Genomic DNA, 9,648 nt, shown 5'->3' with positions numbered 1-9,648 from the left:
CATCCCACCCTGTAGCATTATACATTCATTTATTATAAGACACTTTTATCACAGCCACAGAGTTTAGAAACATTTAGGAAAATATTTTTTATTACTAATGCAATCTAAACAAGAAACAAACAAAAATGACTTCTGTTCATGTGTTCAGATTTGTTCTTCATTAGACTAGAACTTCAGACTGACACTATGATGAATGGAATGTGCTATATGTTGAGATGGGACTTTCTTTTAGTTAAACTCTTAAATAAAATATATGTATGACTCGACATGAGGGGATAAGTGTTGATGCGGAAACCTACAAATGATAGCTGTATAAAATAATAATGTGTTTTGTTTTTCTCTTTCTTTCTTTGTTTATTTTGTTGAATCCATGTGTTGCTATATGACCAGATGCCCCCGTGGGATGCTGCCCCCGTGGGATGCTGCCCATGTCACTCGTAACCTAAACCACCACCTTACAGCTCACAGAACTGGACACAAACACCTCTATTTACCAAGTAAAATACTATACAAAAATCTTCAATGTGCACAAAAATAGGACATTGCCTTTATGATACAACAAGCAGAAGTTAATGGCAATTTTGTTGTCAAGGTTCAGTGGAAAAGCCAAGAATGGGGACACAGAGAAGGAAGTGTGTTCTCAGCTGGGAGTGAAAAGGTTTTAAGTGGTCTGTGTAAAGAGATGACGTTAATTGCCACTGATTTTCTCCCTTTCCATTTTGCCTTTATGTGTGTGGTGCCTGGCAAACTAATTTGCTCAGGCGGCATCAAGGTAAATTCAGCATACAATCAGATAATATGCAAAGCAGCTGTAATGGCTCGCACTAACCGCAGGATTCAAGGAAAATCTAATCACATGCTTTCTTCTTCTCATATGCAAGCAAATCACAGAGACAAACTGGCAGATTAATAGTAAGGGGGAAAAACAGCCTTTGTGTGTGTGTGTGAGGAAACATATCTGGAGGGAGGCACGGCTGAGGAGACTCAGGATTCAGAAAGAAGGAGAAGCAAACAAGTCCTGGAGATGTGGTTTTATCAAGTGCATGGAATCCATTCACTGTGTCAATGGATTCTGGGTAAATGGTAGTGGGTCGGGGACCAGGAATGAATAAGCCCCATCTGAAATGGTAATGAGCTCTGACATTTGGGGGTCAGAGAAGAAGAGGTGGAACTGGTCTATGGGCCTGTTCTGGTAACATCAGTAGTCAGTCAGTTTGGTAAGATTAAGGCAAAGACTTATGGTCTATCTCCTCCAGTCTACGTACAGTGCATTTACTTTTGATCTAATCTGAAAGCCATGAAAGCAATGCAACAATGAGAGATTTAAACTATAACGTAATATAATGTTTAAATTTTGTTATAAAAATAGCCTTTTCAGTTGTACTCACAGGAACTAGTATCAAAAACATGTTTAAACTCTAGTCTAAGTCTATATCTGAGGTGTTCAACAAGGATACACAACAAGGGCCCCCTGCAGGCGAGTCATTTATTACATCAATTTAATTTTTGATCACTAAATATTAAATAAAAATGTAAATATATTTATATAATAGCAATATGGTAAGATGCTACATATGTTTATAAGTTAGATAAATATACAATGTATACATATATAAATATACATAAATATATATATTTATGCATTTATACACAAATAACTATGCGTACATACTGTTTACATCCACATATAATTACAAATATACAAATATACTTTTATTTTATTCTCAGCAACTCATCCTGAACATCTAACTCACCATTTCCTCTGTGTCACATACACACACAGACTGTGCGTCTGCATACATACATTATATATGTATTTCTATTACCTACCATTTATTTCAGTTTACCCCAGATTCAGATATTGTTCATCATTCATCACCCCCCCCCTCCCCCCCCACACTCTTCTGTTTTCCAGCGTCCTACACTGGCTGATACATCTGACACCTTGTTATCTGCCTGTCTATTTTAATATAGTCAACATGAAAGTCTTTGTCCTACTGCACCACACTGCCTGGAGGGAGGTGTAGGAGTGAACGTCTAGACCGTCCACCGAGGGTCCGTATCCACTCCAGTTATAACTGCACTGCTAGCTGTGGATGTCAATCTTTACATAACAGCGCTCACACAAACGCATGCCTTTATGGGAACACTCCTCCATCCACCGGTGACTGACAGCCGGGGGTGGACGTTTGCCCACTCTCTCTGTGATTGTGAAAGTCTGTCAGCTGACGAAGAGAGGAGGGGGTCATAAACAGGTCCGCCGCAGGAACGGTCTTTGGAATGAAACACTAAAAGCCTCAATTTGATCAGGTCTATTTCTGGATATTTATATCATTAAAAAATCCCAATTACTTTGAAGTGGTGAGTTTGGTGACAAAAAGGGATGGGTTGGTTAGTCAAACTAGTTGAGCATAACTTAGACTCTGAGTCTGACTAGTGGATGCACTGTGGATGTACGAAAGAAAGAAATTTGTTTCTGTGGAAACATATTTTATACTCCAATTTAAGGGCACAAACATTTTTGAAATTAATATTTATGATTTAAAATCAAACTTTATGTCTTGATTCTATTAATAGAGGACAACTTTAGAGGAAACCATAACCCTGTTCTTGAGCTGGGCAGATATTTACGTAGTCATCATGAAATATCTGCCACACCATAAATAAAGTCTAAATCTGGCTCAGACAAACATCTTTGTCTTTCAGTAAATGTTCAGGTCCCAGACTTCAGCAGGTGCAGCATCATTTGGTGGAACCGTCTGCCTGACTGTATCTCTGACTCTGACCGTGTTCCAGTTCACATTTAAACGTACACTATGAAAAACTAGAGGTTGAACGAAGAAAGGCTGAAGCTAATGAAGGAGCTGCTCATCTCCATACAAATGACTGCCATGAAAAAAACAACTGACAAGTTAAGCCTATAAACTTTAGACTTTGTTTCTGACCATGTAAAACTGTGCTAATTTATACACAAGCAGCAGCTTTGGAATCTATTAATCAAGTCTCTGCAAGGTCAGCCAAAGCTTTAAAATCCTTATTTGCTAAAGAGATAAAAAAAAACAAAAAAAAAAAAACAGTATGTAGTGAATTATTCTTTGGCAAGACCGCTCACTCACATGATCCTTATCCTGCTCTTCTATTTTTCTAGTGAGAATCAAAACATGAAATGATGTAACATTTCAGCCAAACCTGACAACCATCCTGTGAGTTTTCAGATGTATTTTTGATTATTTCATTGTGTAAAACTAAAACGTGTTCCTTTTAAATCTACAATCGAACATACAGTACATGAAGCTACAGGGCAGCAGAACTCCTCATTAGGCTTTTATTAAATGCCGTCTTTAAGGTTACTGTGCGAGGTGATTTCATTTTAATGGTGCCATACAGTTCTCCAGATAGCAATCTAGTTATGGACATGGAAATAAGAAGAAAGGAGCAGAAGTTGGAAAACTGTAAGAAATAGAACTGGGACAGAGAGACAGAGAGAGACAGAGAGAGAGAGGGGGGAATAATCAAAAAGATTTTGGAGAGGAAACAGACCAGGATGTAGAGACAGACAGACTGAAGCGGCGTTAAAGAGGCGGAGGGTTAAAAGGCTCTGCATGTGTGTGTGTGTGTGTGTGTGTGTTCAGGCTACAGTGTCGTCGTGTCTGGTGTAGCTTTCTGTCTGCCTCCAGTGTGTCACACAGCAGTCACAGTTGCTACTGTCACACTGACATTTGTCACATTCAGATGCCACATTCACACTGTGATCTCAGTGTCTGAATGACAGCGAGTTCTCTCCGACTTCAACACGTTCCACACGCACACAAACATCCAAACTCCCATTTTCCAACATCTCCGTAGCCTTTAGCGATGTACATCTTTATATTATTTTGACATTTTTATTTTCTGATCATAACATGCCTCTCATCTTACTGGAACTCTCCAATCTATAGGTGAACGTTAGAGGCCACGCCGGTGGTGATGGACCGTAGATCAATATCCCAGGAAGTAAAAAGCTGTAGCAGGATTATCAGACACAGACTTGGGAATGTTGACTATATGAACTATTTTACTTTGTCCAGGGAATCGCGTTTAGAATTCCTAAATTGAAATTACTCTTGTTAAATGCATAAACATTAAGGTGTTAAATAGTTTTTTTTTTTTTTTTTACTTCAACAAATGATGAAAAATATGTTTTATAACATGCAAACAAACAGAAATAAGAAGGTAAAGTAACAGTTTTTATTTACCAACTAGAAAATAATGTATTTACATTATTAACTGTAAATAGAACAATTACAGTTAATAATGTGTGGTGTAATGCCAGCCCCATGCTGGAATAAATAATAAATCAGTGCAATAGTGCAACCATTAGTTCAGGTTACTAACGAGTTACTGATAACCTCAGATATTGGACCAGTTTTCTTTTAAAAGAAATTCCAAGTGTTCAGTGCTTAGTCCTGTTGAATCATTCTATCCATAGTTCTTTAAGATATTGTTTTTCTCATAATATCATTTCAACCTCGATTATTATACTGACTGTATTATATCAAACAGTGTCTTTAACTTAATCCCAGGTTCCACTGAGCAGTGTCTCTAGCAAAGAAAGAAAAGGAAAAAAGAAACAGGTAATAAAACTGTTACGTAAAACAAAAGACGAAACTGTCAGAGAAGGCTGACAAACACCAGGGATGGAAAGACAATACCAGTTATATTTGTTTGAAAAACTATATTTTGGCTTTGACGGTTAACGGTTTATTGTTTTCTTGTATATTGGGACTTTATTTTGTTTTCCTTTTCTATTGTTATTTTTGTGATCTATATTCCTGCCACCAATTTTATTTGATTTACACCTGCTTTCTGCACAATCACAGCTCCATTTCACTGTCATGTGACAAAGATTCTTGACACTGGGGAAACACTACACTGTAGAGTACCAGAGAACTACAAAGAAGGCACGCCCAGGGGCAGATGAACTGCAGGACAGGAGGGGGCAGCAGAGAGGAGACAGGAACAGGAACCTGGGAAAACCTAATCCCATTCATATATACAGTACCAAGAACGTTTTATGTAGAACACATGAGCCAAACAACTAGGATGTTTGCATGGCACACTCCCACAACGGCACATGTCACAAGCACAAAGAATTGTGGGAAATGACAGTGATAGCACTGTGTGGATGGCAAGGATGGACATTTGTGTTTCGTAATTAGAAAACGTCAAAATGTTCAACCCCTCCGTGCGGCCAGGACAGACCAGGGCGAATGACACAAAAGTTGCCAGGCTCACAGGAAAATAAAGATCTGCCCCGATGATGTGTTCAAAACAAACTGCGTGAACTTCCAAACGGGGTCTGAGAGAATAATGGGACGTCATTTTTAGCCATGGTGGAGCGAACAAATTGGTTCTTTGCAGAGTTGGTGTCAGCCTTTAGACAGAACAAGAGAGACGACTTAGCTGGTGGAACTGAGGTGACAGGTGGATGGATCCAAGTAACCGTGGTTAGCAATGAAAAACATCAGACAGTGGAGAGGAGAAAAGAAGAAGAGGTGGTAGAGGGGAGTGTCGGGGCTGACGTGTGACAGAATAATACTGGCAAGACTAGAAGGGACGGTCTAATAGACAGTGGTCCGACCTGCTCAGTTGTCAGTGGTACCGATTAAAGACAGCAGGCTGTAGAAAGGAACGGCTTAGGGTTAGCATTTTAAAGACAGAATTAGTGAGGCAACGCTAGGACTAGCATCAAATGAGAAGCACCACAATCCTAATGTGTTCAAAGAAGCCTCAGCAGCCACAGACCACACCCCCACAATCAACCAACAAATCAGAATGGCATGTCTGAGTCACAGTCTCACGAACACGTACATGTGTGTAAATGATATGCAGCAAACCTTTTTGCTTCGTGAATGGCAGTGATTGTGTTCTGGTTTGAATGACTGACGACGTCGGCAGCACGGTGGAAACGGTGGCTTAGCCTCTTATTCCAAGGCGCTAACAGCAGTTAGGATTTGGTGGCAGTGGTTGGACCATTGACTCTGCTGCAATGCTGGGACACATTGAAGCCATCTGTTGTAGGTGGACTCAGGTCGTTGTTGAGACTCACGAGTTTCAGTTTCACGACACCATCACTGACTATGTCAAGACTATGATTTTTTTTTAAAGAAGTAACAAAAGGCAAAAAAGATGCGACGCTGAGGCAGAATGATGACTGCGTTCTATTATTAGTCGGGCGTATTCCTCCGACAGAGGAAATAGTGAGGCACTTTCACTTTGCAGATCGATCCCTCCATTCTGGGAAGACAGCCAGAACAATACACTATCTCTCCATCTATCTATGCCTTCTCTCCATTCTCTGCTCCTTTTTATCTGTATACATCTGTCATTTGATTTCTCTTATGTTTTCTCAGATAATTGCTTTTCACTGCAGATAATTCTTGAAGTAAAGTCCGTCTCGGATGACCAAATTGTCGTAAAAAAAAAAAAAAAAGAAGCCATAAGCCCCCACAGTCCCTGTAAAACGGAAACTAAGCCTCTACTTACAGCATGTGATAAAAGTAAGAAACACAGAATATCAGAGTGAGTTTTGCCCGTGGAGGAGCGAGGATGTGTGTGTTATCTTGATGGCGGCGTTCGCCCGGTGCCAGAAAGCAGGGACTGATTATCAGGACTTTAAGGTCACAGCAATAAAAGCCAGAGAAGCACTGATGAAATATGATTCCAGTCAAACACATTTATTACTCTACTTGCTGTAACTTACCAGCAGCACTGGCATTTAATTGAAATTGCTAAGCATGGAGATTTCAACAACACTACATCTCTCAGCGTTTAATGTGCTGCTGCCGCATAGATGGAGTAAAAAAAAAAAAAAAAAAAAAAAAAAGACACCGTGTGACTTATCAACCCGGGGCCAATAAATAAGAACTGCTAGGCCTGTGAGAAGATTTTAAAATGTGAAAGGTAAAAAACAAACGAAACAAAAAAAGTTGTTTTCGTTTGTTCTCATCCTCAGTGAAGTATTTCAATAAGAGGCTGGTGTTCACTAAGTGACTCTGGACTCTGATAAACTGCCTGGTTCTTACTTCTCATCAGAAAAGTAGATTTTACATTTATTCCTGTGGAAGGAAACCAGACGACGATGTCTGTTGAACAGAGTTAGGTCTGAACAGGAGCTACACCGAAAACTAACACAGGACAAAATAATGTGAATAATTCAGGGGGATTGGGGAGAGAACAGAGACCCCCAGACAGTAGAAAATCTTCACATCTTGTGCAGTTAAATGTGTGCTACATTGGCTTTAATCACCACGAAGTGAACTGTATGTTTTTACAAAGATCACATTTGTGTAACACTCCCAGAGACCTCATTCAGCCCACTTATAGGAACGTTCTTGAGCTCGACTGGTCTGCCTGCAGTCTATCCCAGGCCCCTAATTAAAAACCCATTAAATGGCTTGTCATGAAAAGGAGAATCAGACCAAAGCGTCTCGAGCCTTTTTATCTGCAAAAATGAGCAAACATTTTCTACAGTAAAGCTGCCACAACTAGAAAAAAAAAAAAAAAAAGAAATCACACATTAATAAGGGCCAATGCAACGGCAATGTCACTATTAAAAAAAGTCAATATTTAAAAAGAAGAAATCACAGTTATTGTGACGACGACTAGTGGCTCTATATAAAGTAGAACAACAGCCTGAAACTGAGCAGCACCAGGACAGTGGATGAAACTGTCCTCCTCCCTGATGACTGAGGATTCAAGAGAATTAGCCAACAACAGATTTGACTTTTTTTTCTGAAACAGTATTTTCTACATTCACATACGTCTGTGACTGAAGCCATCGGAGGGGTGTTCCCTATGTCAGGGAGTCAAACACTTCATGAACTAAAGCAGAGCAGAAGGACAATCCTTCACTGTCACAGATTCATCTTCCAAACACACACACACACACACACAAACACACACATGCTGTGAGAGTTAATTTACAGCACATTTCTTTGCATCACAAACCGTTTCCATGTGAGACACTGACATCAAAACAAATACACTGCGTAAAACAGGTGCACAAATAAACCAACTCAGCAGAACAGTCAGTGCTGCCGTCAGTGCTGCCATCAGTGCTGCAGTCAGTGCTGCCGTCAGTGCTGCAGTCAGTGCAGACCAGTGGCTCAGCCAGAGAGAATCAACTGTCCTGATAAAGTCATATTTAAAGTTAGACTCTGGACACTGTCTGCTGCAGCTTTAGTTGAATCCTAGTCTCAGCCTTTTCTCTAACTCTAAGTGTTTTTCATTTTCTAAAGAAGGAGCTCAGCAGAGACAGTTTATTGCTCACCTTTGTGGTTTTTCTCTCCCAGGTTCTCCATTCCCTCTCCATCCACCTGTTCCTGTTCCTGTTCCTGTGATTCCGTTTATGGTGATTGCTCAACTGTCCCCACCTGTGTCTTGTTAGCTCTGCCCATCCTTCATTTCCATGTGATCCTAGACCCAAACCAACTCTGGAGTGATTTTACAAAGGGTTTTGGAGGACAGAATCTCACAATTAAAGATAAAATTAAAATAATGTTACTTTTTCTTCATGTGCGACCGAAGCCCTAACGACAGCCTGATACAGGTGTCAGTGTGTTGGCTGCAGACGTCTGCTTTACTGCACACTTGCTTAAAGAGTGTATTGTTAGTATCAGAGAGCCAAGTGTCACAAAGACTGTCACAGACAGAGACGATCTTCGTGAGCACACCTCGTCTTCGACTGTTCCTGTGCCAGTTTGTGCTTAACCTTCCCACGCGGTCAAAGCAACAGAGACCGAGCGTCGTAGCTAACAACAGCTCCCTGTAATACGGAGGTGTTGACAGACAGAACTCCTGCAGGACTTCTACAACACACCAGCAGCAGTGAGAGTGGCACACGAGCACGGGACGTGACGTGACACACTGAGAATCTCTGCGACAGTGTAGGATCCTGGGTACATCAATAATGCAGCACCTCTGACAACTGGAGGAATCAAACTCCGTCGACCGTCTCACTCCATCATCCCCCTGTCCCCCCCACTTCTTCTCCACCCCCCATTTGTCTTTGCTCACTAAGTTACTTTCTCCTCTGTTACACCATGAGAGTGGAGTGTAAATAACCACGAAGGCATCAAGAAAAAAATACATTGGATTTCAAACTTGCCATTTAGATTTTAAATGAATGGCTAATAAACTTAGAGTATAATAAAAACTGTTGATTTTATGATTTTTTTAATACGTTTTAATAATAGTAAAGATGCTGATGATACGACACCTATCAAACAGCCTGCACTCTGCTGTAGTAAAACTAATGAAGACATGAGGATTTATTTTTTATTTTTTAAATTATACTGTCACAGCAGTTACTTCACCAACAGCTGCCCTCTTTCCTCCTCCATCTCTATTAAGGTGGTGTCATACTGTGGTCTGTGGTGTGTCTGTGGTTTCACTGTGGTCTGTGGTGTGTCTATGGTTACACTGTGGTCTGCCGCCAGTTGTACATCTGGCAAAGTCTCAAATACTTGACTCAAATATTGTCATTTTATATTGAGACACCAACACCATATGGTTGTGGAGAAAACCCTTTTCAAACATCTGTGTTTAAATGATTCATTTTACTCATCATTACAGACAATCTGCAAAAAACAAAAACAAACAAAAAAA

The 9,648-nt window shown here is 40.2% G+C and overlaps 1 protein-coding gene across 9 annotated transcripts in view; it reads right to left on the bottom strand.

Annotated features, from left to right (window-relative positions):
* Positions 1-8,824, bottom strand: part of dab1a (DAB adaptor protein 1a) — a 105,770-nt gene extending 96,946 nt beyond the window's left edge. For 2 of the 9 annotated variants that reach the window (XM_017043111.2, XM_025065843.1), the window contains exon 1: positions 8,312-8,824. The gene's annotated coding sequence lies outside the window, so the exon portion shown is untranslated. The remainder of the gene's footprint in view (positions 1-8,311) is intronic. The other 7 variants (XM_008307115.3, XM_008307114.3, XM_008307110.3 and 4 more) reach the window with 5 other exon arrangements.
* Between the last annotated feature and the right edge of the window lie 824 nt (positions 8,825-9,648).

Source organism: Cynoglossus semilaevis, chromosome 2 (assembly GCF_000523025.1).
Source record: "Cynoglossus semilaevis isolate Cse_v1.0 chromosome 2, Cse_v1.0, whole genome shotgun sequence".
Lineage (NCBI taxonomy): Eukaryota > Metazoa > Chordata > Actinopteri > Pleuronectiformes > Cynoglossidae > Cynoglossus > Cynoglossus semilaevis.
Note: the sequence above shows the minus strand (reverse complement) of the source record. Positions and strands in the feature narration are given on the sequence as shown.